At 37.7% G+C, this 15226-nt stretch overlaps 1 protein-coding gene across 4 annotated transcripts in view; it reads left to right on the top strand.

Moving 5' to 3' along the window:
• Nucleotides 1-15226, top strand: part of WNK3 (WNK lysine deficient protein kinase 3) — a gene marked incomplete at both ends in the record, with an annotated part of 136350 nt that overhangs the window by 56925 nt on the left and 64199 nt on the right. The window lies entirely within an intron of this gene.

Here is a 15226-nt window from a genome sequence, read left to right as displayed (position 1 = left end):
ATCATCTTTGGTATCATTAGTCTGAATTCTTTTTCGGGTAGACTGCCTATTTTCTGTTCATTTGTTTGGTCTGGTGGGTTTTTACCTTGCTTCTTCACCTGCTGTGTGTTTTTCTGTCTTCTCATTTTGCTTATCTTACTGTGTTTGGGGTCTCCTTTTTGCAGCCTGCAGGTTCATAGTTCCCGTAGTTTTTGGTGTCTGCCCCCAGTGGCTAAGTTTGGTTCAGGGGGTTGTGTAGGCTTCCTGGTGGAGGTGGGTGGTGCCTGTGTTCTGGTGGCTGAGGCTGGATCTTGTCTTTCTGGTGGGCAGGACCGTGTCCGGTGGTGTGTTTTGGGGGTGTGTGCGACCTTGTTATGATTTTAGGCAACCTCTTTGATAATGGGTGGGGTTGTGTTCCTGTCTTGCTAATTGTTTGGCATGGTGTGTCCGGCACTGGAGCTTGCTGGTCGTTGAGTTATCTGGGTCTTAGCGTTGAGATGGAGATCTTTGGAAGAGCCGGAGGTCTCTGGTGTGCCAGTGTACTGAACTTGGCTCTCCCACCTCAGAGGCACAGTCCTGACACCTGGCTGGAGCACCAAAATCCTGTCAGCCAGAAGGCTTAGAAGAAAAGGGAGAAAAAAAGAAAGAAAAAACAAAAAATAAAATAGAGTTATTAAAATAAAAAAATTTTTAAATTATTAAAAATTAATTAAAAATGTAAAAGTTATAAGAGAAAAAAAAGAGAGAGCAATCAAATCAGAACACACATCCAGCAATGATAACAAGTGGTAAACACTATGCTAAAACAAACAAACAAACAAACAAAAAAGACAGACAGAACCCAAGTCAAATGGTAAAAGGAAAGCTATACAGACAAAATCACACAAAGAAGCACACCCATACACACTCACAAAAAGAGAAAAAGGAAAAAATATATATATATGTATCTATGCATAAAAAAAGGGAAGGGAGCAACCAAATTAATAAACAAATCTACCAATGATAATAAACTGTAAATACTAAACTAAGATAAACATAAAACCAGAAACAAATTAGATACAGAAAGCAAACCCCAAGTCTACAGTTGCTTCCAAAGTCTACTGCCTTAGTTTTGGTATGATTTGTTGTCTATTCAGGTATTCCAGAGATGCAGGGTACATCAAGTTGATTGTGTAGGTTTAATCGCTGCTCCCGAGGCTGCTGGGAGAGATTTCCCTTCCTCTTCTTTGTTTGCACAGCTCCTGGGGTTTAGCTTTGGATTTGGCCCTGCCTCTGCATGTAGGTTGCCTAAGGGCATCTGTTCTTCGCTCAGAGAGGACCCGGTTAAAGTAGCAGCCGATTAGGGGGCTCTGGCTCACTCAGGCCTCGGGGGAGGGAGGTGTACAGAATGCGGGGTGAGCCTGCGGTGGCAGAAGCCGGTGTACCGTTGCAGCATCCTGAAGCGCGCAATGTGTTCTCCCGGGGAAGTTGTCCCTGGATCACGGGACCCTGGCAGTCATTATTTATTTTGATGCACCAGCTATCTCAGATTTGGCTAGTGCGATCCTCTTCAAGCTGGTTCTTTTGTAATTTTGTCAGGTCCCTGTCATGCTTTGAACTTATCTTTATACAAGAAGATGTTCCAGGCCTATTCTGTTACTTCCTGCCCCAGTTTCATAATTGGCTGTGCTCAGTGAGCTCTGGTCGAGAGGGTTTGTTGTAAAGGAGGTACAATATCGTATTTGTAATAGGAATGATTCAGGTGTGAGGGAAAAATTGGTGAGATAGGAGAGAGAAAGGAGAATTACTGGAGTGATATCCTTGAGAAGGTGGGAGGAGATAAAGTTTAGTTTCTAAATAAAGGGGCTAGCCTTAGCATAGGAGCCCAGACAGGTTGTCCATAATAATGGGTACAAATGCTATTGGGTGAGTAGATGTGGTAGTGGGAGCTTATGGCAGTTTTCTCCTTGTTGCTTTTTTTATTTTCTCAGTGCAGTAGAAGCAAGGTCATCTGAGCATGAGTTTGGGAAGGGAGTGTGTATTAAAAGTTTGAGGATAGAGGAGAAGGTATAGTTTTCTAGGAGAAGGGTAGAATGAAGGGAAGTAAGATTGCCAGGCAACATTAAGTACCTGCTTGAAGTTAATTGTTCTGAAGTTCTTAATCTCTGTTGAATTTGGTGCTTCTCTTCTTCTAAGCCTTGGTGTTTCTCAGGGGTTTGGGTATTCTTGATTTTCTGGTCCTTTGTATTTAAGGATCCTACTCACCTTTGTTTACCGTAGTCTGCCTCCCTCCAGTCTTGGCAGAGGAGGGGCAGGTTATCGAGGGAGCATATTTTCTTCAGTTGCCACCTGTAGATCTGTCCTTCCTCCCAGGCTACAGCTTGAGTTTTTTGGGCAAATTTCATTGCTGCTCACCACTTAGCACAACAGGGGGTTGGGGATGGATAGAATTGCCCAGTTGCTCTTCATTTACCTTCCCATTTAATGAATTGATGAATTCCTCAAGGCCACCTCATGCTTCTGGTGTCTGCTGAGTAGGTTTGGTGCTTCCCAAATCACTCCTAACTTTGTAGTAGTTTTCTCCTATATATATGTGTTTGAAGCTTTGGTTTCCGTAGATTCTGTTTCCCTATGGATGTGATCTATTGGTTTCTGTTCCTTTGGAGATTCTCCACCATTTACGATCTGTGGATGGCCCTCTTTTTTAGTTTTTCTGAGATGTTATGACTTTATTCTAGTTTTTTAAAAACATCATTTCTGTTGCTTTTCAGAGTGGATGTATGTGTTCATTGTTACTGTATTGAATCAGTCTCTTAGAATTTTTTATGTGCATGAGTAATGTGGATTAACATTTTAAGGGAAAGGTCACTTTGTGATATTTTTTGTTGTAAACATTTATCATTGACAACTACTAGCAGGGGTTTCATTCAGGTTTTGTTGATTTTTTTTTAAATGCAGTGACAGGATTGGCCAGATTTCAGACTTTGAATGCATCAGGAGTCATTGAAATGATACCATGTATTAATTGTTTTCACAGATAAATCTACGTGTTAGCATATCTGAGTTGTGTATTTGTAAGATTACTCTGGAAGTTGTGATTCTTATTAGCATTTCCTCTTTTACTACTGTTTCATAGCTGATCTTAATGAAGTCATTATAATTTTCAGCTCTGGTTTCTTAATCAGTGAAATAATATATTTGTTTCAGTCTTCAGTCAGGTGATTTTAATTCTAACCATAGTATGTTTAAGACCCATAAAGATAGTTACTGAAGGTATCAGTGCCTTTGAGATGTTTACTTTCTCTTTTGTTATACTTCTATTCTTCTAGCGCTTTCAGGATAGCATAGAAAGTATATGAGGAATGGATTCTGTTAATGTGTATGATGCTGATGTTAACTGGCAAAAGATTCTCCAGTGTTCGGTTTGTTCAGAAACATCCATGGGCCTACTGTGTATGAATATGATTAAAACAATCAACAAGTTTATTCTGGTAGAGACAGTTTTAATATGTTATGTAATCAGTTTCTAAGGTATTCGAAAGAATAAATCTTATAGTTAGGGAGCTGACATTGAGGACCTACTATGTATCAAGCAGTGTCACCTCATTAAATCTATTCATTGTAACTTCCACTATAAAGAAGTTAATTCCATTAAATAAAAATGTTTGTGTAAAAATTGATAATTAAAGTTATTTCTTTCCCTGGAGAGAGAGATTGTGGCTTCCAGGGTATCAGACCATTTATATAAAAACGGTATTTAGCGCAATGTTGTATTTATGTGAAATTACTTTCCTCTAATTGAAGGGAAATTGGTCTAAATAGTGGGTGTATTTGCTGAACATTGTCAAAAAAATGTTCCCAAAAGGCACATATTGCTTAGTATATCTTCATAATGTTGAAACTTGTAATGTTGAGGACATTAGTCATTTGGATTGATTTACAGCCACATTATTCAGCCTTTGCCCTTTTGTAATGTGAATTAGTTGGAAATATTGAGGATTTTGAAGTGATGGGAACCTTTCAGGTTGATCTCATTCTCCAGGAAGGAACCATCCTACGAAATAGCAGCACCGTCGAAATCTTCGATTTCGGAGGTTGGTGGAAAGAGCTGAGAGGCTGATTATCTGTAGATTACTATTATATAAGGTATTTAAGGAAAAGGCAGACTACTGTTTTGGGGGGATAGCAATTATGAAAGTTTATCATACTATGCATGTTATGTTTTCAGTTTTTTTTTTTTTTTGCGGTACGCGGGCCTCTCACTGTTGTGGCCTCTCCCATTGTGGAGCACAAGCTCCGGATGCACAGGCTCAGTGGCCATGGCTCACGCGCCTAGCCGCTCCGTGGCATGTGGGATCTTCCCAGACCAGGGCACGAACCCATGTCCCCTGCATTGGCAGGTGGATTCTTAACCACTGTGCCACCAGGGAAGTCTGAAAATAGCTTTTCAAAAGTAACTTTTATTCTTATAAATACTCTTGAAAATACAGAAATGTATAAAGAAAGTAAAATTACCTGTTATCCCACCTCTGAGAAATTAAAACCTTTGAAATTTTTCAGACATTCCTCTATGCATACACATTTTTTATTATTTATTTTATCACAATTGGATCATACCAGCTTTTTAAAAGATTTCTGTTTTTTAAATTGAATTATATAAGGCATATATACATTGAAGTATCCAAATCTTAAATGTGCAGCTTGATGAGTTTTTACATATGTATTCCTCTGTGAAATGCAAATGAAGATATAGAGCATTTCCAGCTCCCTAGAAGGTTCACTGACATTCATCCACATTGTTGCATGTGTCAGTAGTTCGTTTCATTTTTTTTGCTATGAGTTGTTCAGTTGTAGAATATACCACAGTTCAGTTATCCATTCTGTTGATGTATATTAAGATGGGGATTGACATATATATACTAATATGTATAAAATGGATAACTAATAAGAACCTGCTGTATAAAAAAATAAAATTAAAAAAAAGATTTGTTCCAGCTTTTGGTTCTTATAAAATAAAGCTACTGTGAATGCTCCTGTATGTTTTATAGACACACCTATAGACACCTGCATTGATTTCTCTTGTGTATGTACCTAGGAGTGGGATTGCTGGGTCACAGGATAAAGGTATGTTTAGCTATACTAAATAATGCCAGACAGTTTTCCAAAGTAGTGGTCCAAAAAATTCATTCTCAGCAGCAATGTTAGAGAGTTCCAGTTATTCCACATCCTTGTCAACACTTAGTATTATGTGTCCTTTAAATTTTAGCTGTTCAGGTGGATGTGATGTGGTATATATTGTGATTTTAACTTGCGTTTCCCTGATAAGTAATGATATTGAGCATCTTTTCATGTAATTATTATTATATTATATTATATTCAAATATCTTCTTTTGTGAAGTGTGCCTAGTCAACTCTTTTTTTTGAGTTGTTTATCTTTTTCTTTAGTCTGCTTTAATCTCAACCAGTTCTTCAGGCTTTGTTGTTCTTTACAGTGTTGAAATGCAGAGGCCAGTTTTTTATAGAATGCCTGTCATTTTAGGTTTGACTAAAGTTTCCTCATGGTTAGAGTCAAATCATGCATTTTTGTCAGGAATACCATGTAAGTGACATTGTATTCTTCTTAGGACATCTTATTAGGAGGCATATTGGTGATGCCAATATTGGTGATGTTAACTTTTATTACTTGTTTTAAGTAGGGCCTGCCAGGTTTCTCCACCATAAAGTTGCCATTTTTTCCTTTATAATTTATGAGTTATTTGTAAGGAGATATTTTGAGGCTCTGTAAATATCCCTTTCCTCGTCAGAACTTTCACCCATTAGTTTTAGTATCTGTTGATGATTTTCTAAGTTCATCATTCCTCCTTATATTTATTAGTTGGCCTTTCTCCTTCCTTTACTCATTCAGTCATTCAGTCATTTGTTCATGTCAGTATGGATTCATGAGGCTTTATTTTATTTAATAGGGTGTGATATAATATTATCATTATTTATTCTGATGGTTAAGGTGCCCCAGATTTGGTTAATGGGAGCCCATTCAGGGTGGCTCTTGGGTATTTTTGTCATATCCCCATTATTCTTTGAGCACCTCCTTACTTTCTGGTATAGCAAGATATTCCAGGCTCATTTTGTGCTTTCCCATCCCTAGCCCTGGAATCAGTTATTTCTCCTTGGGGCCCTGATTCCTTTTAGTGAGGAAGGTAATTTAGGAACCAGAATTTGGATGTTGGGTGTGTTTGATGGTATGTGGGAGTCATAGCTTCTAGGGTTCTCAGTGGACAGATTAGAGTGTGTGCGTGCATGCGTGTGCGTGTGTGTATTTCATACTGATACCTCCAGCTCATTTTGCTTGTGACTTTGTGTTCTAGGAAAAAATTTTTTTTTGCTATGTTTCTCCAGTATACACCCAACATCTCCACTTTATTGTATAATAGGCACTTCAAATTTAATATGTCCAAAATTAAACTTTTTTTTTTACACTCCCCTCCCACCACCACCCAAAGCCTGTTCTTTCCACAGTTGTCTTCATCTCAGCAAATAGGAACTCTGTCTTTCTTGTTACTCAAGCCATATATCTGTGGTCATCTTTTATTCCTCTCTTTCTCTCATATCTGACTTCAAATCATCAGAGAGTCTTTTGTCTTTTCCTTTAAAATACATCTACAACCTGACTACTTCTCACCACCTCCACCATAATCACTAGCATAATGATAGTCATGCTAGTCTAATTTCTTTCTTGAATCATTGCATTAGACTTCTAACTGTTGTTCTTCCTTCTGCTTTTGCTCTTTTATACCCTTTTTCTCATTATAGGAAGCAGAGTGATACTTTCAAAAAATGCAAGTCAGATCATATTTGAACCCTACCCCAAACCTCGCGTTGCCATCTCACTCACAGTAAAAGTCATAATACTGTACTTAGTGGCCTGAAAGCTCTATAGGATCTGGACTTCCCTGCCCAACCCTCTGACTTCATGTAGATTTTCTTTGAATTCTGTTGTCCTCTTGAGTGATAATTAAATTCTTTCACAGATCTATAGCTTGAGGACAAGGAGATGTGCACTTTTTGTGTATTAGTAGGTATTGATCTATTGTAGTTCCTCTGTGCTGAGGTGTGGTTTACTTTTACCCCCATAATGAGTTCTCTAATGCTTGTAATAATCAAACATATTAAAGACTACATTCTCCAACATGTATGGATACCAAAATTTTTCCTTTCTGTATCCTTGCTGAGTTGGCTTTACTTGTGAGGACTCTTCCTCCTAGAAAGCCAGATGGTTCAGTTAGTCTCCTCCTTTTTATCTCCAATATGCATTCTCACTCCTACCATTAAAACAAATAAACAAACAAACAAAAAACAATGTTAGTTGCTCTCTCCAAATAGCGGTAGAAAGCTTGGAGGGGCTGAGACAAGAGTAGTGCATGATCAATTTGCTGGTTGATACAGACTCTCGATAACTCGACTAACAGCAGATATCAAGGGGAAAGTATGAAGTATAAGTCTCCTTTGAGTTAGGTTCCCTTTCATGAGGTGATCTCTAGAGAGGTCCGGGAGTGAAACCCGGGTAATGTTTTCTTCAATCCAGTTCTACATACCTTGTAATTAATGAAATTTCTTCCTAGTTTCTGTTACTCTTGTCTGTCAGTCTTTGTGGTGCTGGTGTGTTTTCATCTTTTTTTTATTCCTGTCTGTTTAATAGCCTGGGTGTCATTATGTGAGTTTATCCAAGGAACTGTGCTGTGTGCGGATCAGTTATTTCTTAGGGTAAATTTCATTATTCAGAATCTTGGCTTGGCCAAAAATTGGGCTTAGATAAGCAATGACTTTATAGGTTCAGGGTTGTTTATAAATATAAAAATATGGAAGTGGGCGTCATACACAGTGATAATTTTCTTTAATTAAATAAGCAAAAATTTCACTGTTAAACAGGTATATACAACATACATATAGGCTTGAGCTACTTTATGTCTTTAGTTACACCTGAATTTGAACTCTGGCTCTTTGAATTATTTATTGTGTGATTTGAGGCAAGTTATTTAATTTCTTTTAGTTTAGGTTCTTTTTATCTGTAAAACGAAGTTTTAAAATGCCTCTCTTGCATTTGCAGCTTACTTTGAAATACATAAAAAATAAGATGGATTGATGGCTATACATGTGATAATGTAAATATAATAAAATGCAATAGACTGTGGGTGGTGGATGTATAGGTTTTCACTGAACAATTATTCAGCTTTTCTGTATGTTGGAAATTTTTCATAATGTCAGAAAAAATGACTATTTTGTAGGCTTTTTAGGAGTAGATGAGGTACATGTGAGAAGTGCCTGCCATGTAATAAGTGCTCAAGAAATAATGGTTGTTAAAAGCACTTCGTGGGAGAGACATGTTTTGTAGTGTCAGTAATACAATAAGGCAGTTTATAAAATGTTTTAAAATACTTCCCACTTTTACTGCTCTTCTTCACTCCAGAATAACCGAGTAAGAATTTCTGGAATGTGCTTGAGCTTGCATTTTCTTTCCTTCTGTTTTCTTTTTTCCCCTTTTTCCTCCCCTCTTCCTTTGCTTCCCTTAGGATTATAAAGTGCATCCAAGGGGTAAGAACCACTGATGGGAGGAGGGCAAGTAATAGTGAAGTAAGTAAAGGAGAGAGAAGGGTTAGGAACTAACAGAAAAGCTTCTGTGATATGCACAAGGGATCTCTGCTCTTCAGTATTCTTTGGGGTCATTTGTCTATTCATTCATTTTCTTTCTTTCAGTTTTTGCCTCCGTCACTTATAGCCTCAGCTTCCTCATTGGTAAAATGAAAGTAATAATACCTACTGCTTAGAGTTGTCATAAGGGTTGAATTTAGTTAAATAATGTATATAAAGTGCTTAGCATTTAATAAATGCTCAATAAATAGTGGTTGTTTTGTTGCTATAATAAAACTAAAAACAATAATAAAATGAGAACATTATAATAGTGAAAGGCATTATTGAGCAGCTGTCCCTATTTCAGGTATTGGTTAGGCATTGGGGATATTGTGATAAATCTTACAGATACAGTCTCTTCCCTCAAACAGCTCACAGTATCATGGGTGAGAAAGATCAAGAAACAAGTTCAATCACTTTGTTATACAGCAGAAACTAACACACCATTGTAAAGCAATTATACTCCAATAAAGATGTTAAAAAAAAAGAAAAGAAACAAGTTCAAGAGAGCATTTTTAAATGCCAAGATAGAGAGGAGAGAATGGTGTGGCCCATGGAATTCAGGCCTAGTTTTGCTTCTCATTTTGGCCTTGTCCTCATTCTGCAAGTGAGTATAGGTACTTTAGTTTTATTGAACTTTGCTAGCTAGTTATCAAGGTCTCAGATATCCGGATATCAAGGTCTCATTAGGAAAAGGAATTGGTACCTGTCTTTCATTTGGATTTGAAGGTGAGGGTTGGGGAGAAATGAGCATAATATACCATTTCCTGCCTTACCCTTCCCCCTCTAACCTGGTCAGTTCATACTGAGGTTTTTTTCCTGGACAAATTAGACTAGCTTCTAATTATAGATTAGATAATTAGCTCTTTAATATAATCACTGTTTAAACATTGAGAGCAAATACTTTGGCAAAGAGATTTCTTTTTTTTTTTGGACACACAAGATTCAACAAATGTATCCAACTTTAACAAATGTTTGTCTTAAAGAAACTTAAAAAAATTATGGTGAGTCCCAGCAAGATGAAGCAGTGCCATGGTGTCCTGATGCATAAATCTGGAGGCAAAGTAAACAAAAGATAGTTACTATGGCAACAATCTGGAATTATATTTTATAACCACTTATAATTATTAACAGGATTATTAATGCTACTTTCTGTTGGTCCTCAGAATCATGGCTAATAGTTGGTTCATCTGCTTTTATTATGCCAGCTTCAAATCAAGTTCTGTCATATTTCAAGGAGTTTCAAAATTAGTATTTGCAAATAGATGCTGGGCCATTTGTAGATGTTTTTCAAATTTAGTGAAATGTTTCATTCTTACTTTTGTCTAAAATAACTATAAAGTTGTGCATTGAAATAATGGGGACCTGCACTGAGATTATCAGATTTCAGGGTTGATAAATCTGTACAAAGTTGAATTAATTTTTTTCTTATTACCAAAGCAAGATGAATATAGTTAAGCTTGCTTAACACCAGGTGTATATTCTTCCAGACCATTTTATATGCTTATGCATACATGCAATTTTAATGTAACCATAATGTATATATACTCTTTTATAATCTTTTTTCACTTGTAACATCTTATATGTTTAAGCACATTTTTAAGGGGCTGCATAATATCCTTTAGTATGGATGTACCATTATTTATTTAATGGAGTAGATAAAGGAAACAAGTGACTATTTTTTTGCTGTTTGTAATTATATTCCATGTTGTGAGGAACATTCTTGTAGCTAAATCTTTCTATGCACTCTTAATTATTTCCTTTGGATAGATTTCTAGAAATAAAATTGCTAGACCTTTTAAAAACTTGATACATATTGTCAAATTACCCTTCAGAAAGGTATAAGCAGTTTACAATCCCATAAATCCCAGTGGTTTATGAAAGTGCCTATTTTCCTCTACACTTAGTATTTGCTATCCTTTGAAAGTTTTAAATAATCAAATGTAAGTAGTAACATTATAAAAAGTAGTAAAATGGGGGAAAAATCACCAAAGAATGCTATTTTCTTAACATGGTAGTGATTATGATATTTGTTATTGTATTCCAAGCTTTTGTCATATGCATAAGTGGTTGTAATTATATGTACAGTTTTGTTTTCTGCTTTTTTCATTCATTGTTAAGTAATTTTCCCTGCCTTTACTTGGACTTCACAATTCTAGTTTTCAGTGGCCACACAGTAGTGAAATAAGTATTCATATTTACCTCTTTCCCTATTCCTGGACAACAACTTGATGCCAGTTTTTATTGTGCATAATACCACAATAAAAACGGAGTTAGCTACCATTTATTGAACATTTACTATGAAATAAACTTTATACTATGTACTTTTTTCTTCCTTTGTATTATTTCCTTAGGATTGATGTCCAGGATTAGTAATATGGGATCATAAACGTGTATGGCACAGCCTTTTTTATATCATTGTTTTCTTCTTTCTTTCTATCAATACCTTCAAACATTTATTGGAAGCCTAAAATATTCCAGGCACTGTGCTAAGAGGCACTGAGAATACAAAGATGAATCATTCAGAGTCCTTAAAGTCAGGCACTAAACATATATGATAAAGAAGGCTATGATAAAAGACATTAGAGGATGACAGTCCATTGATCTGTTGGTCATTTGGTCGGTCCGTCCATCAATCCATCCATTCATCCACACATGATTTTCCCTCTGATGTATAGAGCTGGTTGCAGACATAATGTCCTTTTACCCTTAAATATATCATTGCTATAAGAACAAGGATATTTTCTTAACCACAATACAATGACCAAATTCAGGGAATTTAACATGACTGTAATACTATTATTTAATCTGTTGTCCACATTAAAATTTCACCAGTTGTCCAAGTAATGTCCTTTATGGCAGTTTCCCCACCTTGGTCCAGGATCTAATTGAAGATCATGCATTGCCTTGTACTGTTTGTCTCTTTTATCTCCTTTAATCTGGAACAGTTCCTCAGCCTTCATTTGTCTTTTATAGCATTGATATTTTTGAAGAATAAAGGTCGGTTATTTTGTATTGGGTTGGCCAAAAAGTGCCTTCGGTTTTTAAGTAAAAATAAAAGACACATTTTTCATTTTCACCAAGAACTTTATTGAACAACGTATTCACTCGTTTGTTCCAATACCTTCTGCCATTTTTCAGGCAACTTCATAATTCCATCTTCCCAAAACTTTTTATCTTTTTGAGCAAAGAACTCTTCCAGGTGCCTTTTACAGTCTTCAGGGAATGGAAATTTTTTTCCAGTAAGAGAATTTTGTAAAGACCGAAATAAATGGAAATTCGAAGGTGCAATGTCTGGTGAATATGGCGGATGAATCAGAACTTCCCAGCCAAGCTGTAACAGTTTTTGCCTGGTCATCAAAGAAACATGCGGTCTTGCGTTATCCTGATGGAAGATTATGCATTTTCTGTTGACTAATTCCAGACACTTTTTGTCGAGTGCTGCTTTCAGTTGGTCTAACTGGGAGCAGTACTTGTTGGAATTAATCATTTGGTTTTCCAGAAGGAGCTCATAATACAGGACTCCCAACCCCACCATATACACAACATCACCTTCTTTGGATGAAGACCAGCCTTAGATGTGGTTGGTGGTGGTTCATTTCACTTGGCCCACGATCTCTTCTGTTCCGCATTATTGTACAGTATCCACTTTTCATCTCCCATCACACTTTTTAAAATTTATTTATTTATTTATTTTCTTTATTTTTTTGGCTGCATTGGGTCTTCGTTGCTGCACACGGGCTTTCTCTAGTTGCGGAGAGTGGGGTCTACTCTTTGTTGCGGTGCACGAGTTTCTCATTGTGGTGGCTTCTCTTGTTGTGGAGCACAGGCTCTAGCACACAGGCTTCAGTAGTTGTGGCATGCAGGCTCAGTAGTTGTGGCTCACGGGCTCTAGAGTGCAGGCTCAGTAGCTGTGATGCTCGGGTGTCGTTGCTCCATGGCATGTGGGATCTTCCCGGACCAGGGCTCGAACCCGTATCCCCTGCATTGGCAGGTGGATTCTTAACCATTGCGCCACCAGGGAAGCCCCACACTTTGTTTTAAAAACAGAACGTTTTCATTACGTTTCAGTAGGGAATCACATGAGGAAATATGGTCAAGAAATTTTTTTTGCCTAACTTATGTGGAACCCAAACATCAAAGCAATTCTCGTGGGCTTCCCTGGTGGCGCAGTGGTTGAGAGTCCGCCTGCCGATGCAGGGGACACGGGTTCGTGCCCCGGTCTGGGAAGATCCCACATGCCGCGGAGCGGCTGGGCCCGTGAGCCGTGGCCGCTGAAAAGAGGAAACTTCAAACGCACTCAAATTGAAGGGCATTCTATTCGGTTGGCCAAAAGGTTCGATCGGTATTTCCGTAAGATGGCTCTAGTAGCACTTAGTTATCTTTAACTTCATTCAAAACAATTTTCTTAGATTGTATGTGACAGGTGTCATATCAGCCCACATTAAAAAAAAAAAAACTTACCAAAACTGGTGAGTTTTTGTGTAGCCATTTTAATATTGAAGATGGAAGAGAAAATGCAACATTTTCCGCATATTATGCTTTATTATTTCAAGAAAGGTAAAAACATAACTGAAATGCAAAAAAAGAATTGTATAGTGTATGGAGAAAGTGTTGTGACTGATAAAATGTGTCAAAAGTGGTTTGCGAAGTTTTGTGATGGAGATTTCTTGCTGGACAATGCTCCACAGTTGGGTAGACCAGTTGAAGTTGATAGCCATCAAATAGAGACATTCATTGAGAACAATCAACATTATACTATGCAGGAGACAGCCGACATACTCAAAATATCCAAATCAAGCATTGAAAATCATTTGCACCAGCTTGGTTACGTGAATTGCTTTTTTTTTTTTGTTTGTTTGTTTGTTTGTTTTTGCGGTACGCGGGCCTCTCACTGTTGTGGCCTCTCCCGTTGCGGAGCACAGACTCCGGACGCACAGGCTCAGTGGCCATGGCTCACGGGCCCAGCCGCTCCGCGGCATGTGGGATCTTCCCGGACCGGGGCACGAACCCGTGTCCCCTGCATCGGCAGGCGGACTCTCAACCACTGCGCCAGCAGGGAAGCCCTGAAGTTTCCTTTTGTTCCCCACGTTCAGATCATGCATTTTTGTCAGGAATACCATGCAAACAATGTTGTAACCTTTGTGCATTGTATCATATTAGGAGCCATGTAATGTCAGTTTGTCCCAATATTGCTGAGGTTAAATTTGATTACTTGGTTAAGGTGGAGGCTGCCAAGTTCTTCCACTGTAAAGTAACCATGTTTTGCTTTTGTAATGAATAAGTGATTTGTGGGGAGATATTTTGAAACTATGTAGATATCTTTTTCCTCATCCAACTTTCACCCACTAGTTTTATCATCCATTGATGATTTTCTAACTTTGTCATTCCTTATATTTATTTGGCTTTGTGTTGTAAGAGCTTTCTTCTGTTTGTATCAGTATGAACTCTTGGATTATTTTATTTTATTAAATGCATTATATTCTGTTACTCATTATTTATTTTCATCCCCAATTTTTCCATATTTGGGTAGTGGGAACCCCTTCAAGGTGACTCAAGTGTGCTTTTGATATGTTCCCGTCGTTCTTTGAGCAGTTCTTTACTTTGGGGGATAGCAAGATGATCCAGGCTCATCTTATATTTTCCTTGCCCCAGTGCTGGAATCAGCCATTTCTCCAAGCAACCTTTATCCCTTTTAGTTTAGAAACCAAGATATGAGATAAGGTATATGTGTTTTTTAAAGAGACTCCAAGGTGATTTTGCTAGTCTTTCTGGAACCCATTGTAATAGAGCCTTCTTGTATACAGGAGTTCCATTCAGATATTTGCTAAATGGACAGGACTAAGGAGTAGTTGAAATAGTCCAGGGAGATGAAGGAATATAAGTAGAGTCACTGTATATGAAAAAGCCCAACTCATTCAGAGGAGCTAGAGTTCAGTGTGGCTTCAAGAAGAGAAGAGTTAGAGAATGAGGCAGGGACCAATTCATTGAGGACTTTATTTGCCATCCAAAGGAACTTAACCTTATAGAAGATGAGGGGCCATCATAGAGGGTTTAAACTAGGTAGGTTAAGTGATTGATTTTGGTAGATTTACATTTTAAAGTCACTGTACTGTCACCAGCGGCAATGCATAGGATGGATTAGGTAAATGTTTAACATTATTTTCCCTTAGGGTTGGCATTTGCCTTTATAAACTTTTCTCCTAGATGCCAGTATTGCAGCTGCTGGATACTAACATCTCAAAGGAATTGTTTGCAGCAGTTTAGTGAAAAGGGAACGAGAGAGAGAGAGACCATGCAATACGTTAAAGCTTGAATCATTGATTTATCTGTTTCTGGAATGGCAGCAACTCTTCCTTTTATTAGTAGTTTTACAGTCAGGACTGGAAGCCATTGAAAAATAACACAAACAAAAGTATAAAAAACAATGCCGTCTTTTTTTAAATTTAATTTATTTATTTTTGCCTGTGTTGGGTCTTCGTTTCTGTGCACGGGCTTTCTCTAGTTGCGGCGAGCGGGGGCCACTCTTCATCGCGGTGCACCGGCCTCTCACTGTCGCGGCCTCTCTTGTTGCGGAGCACAG

This window comes from Hyperoodon ampullatus, assembly GCF_949752795.1.
Source record: "Hyperoodon ampullatus genome assembly, chromosome: X".
Lineage (NCBI taxonomy): Eukaryota > Metazoa > Chordata > Mammalia > Artiodactyla > Ziphiidae > Hyperoodon > Hyperoodon ampullatus.
This window is presented reverse-complemented; position numbering and strand designations above follow the sequence as displayed.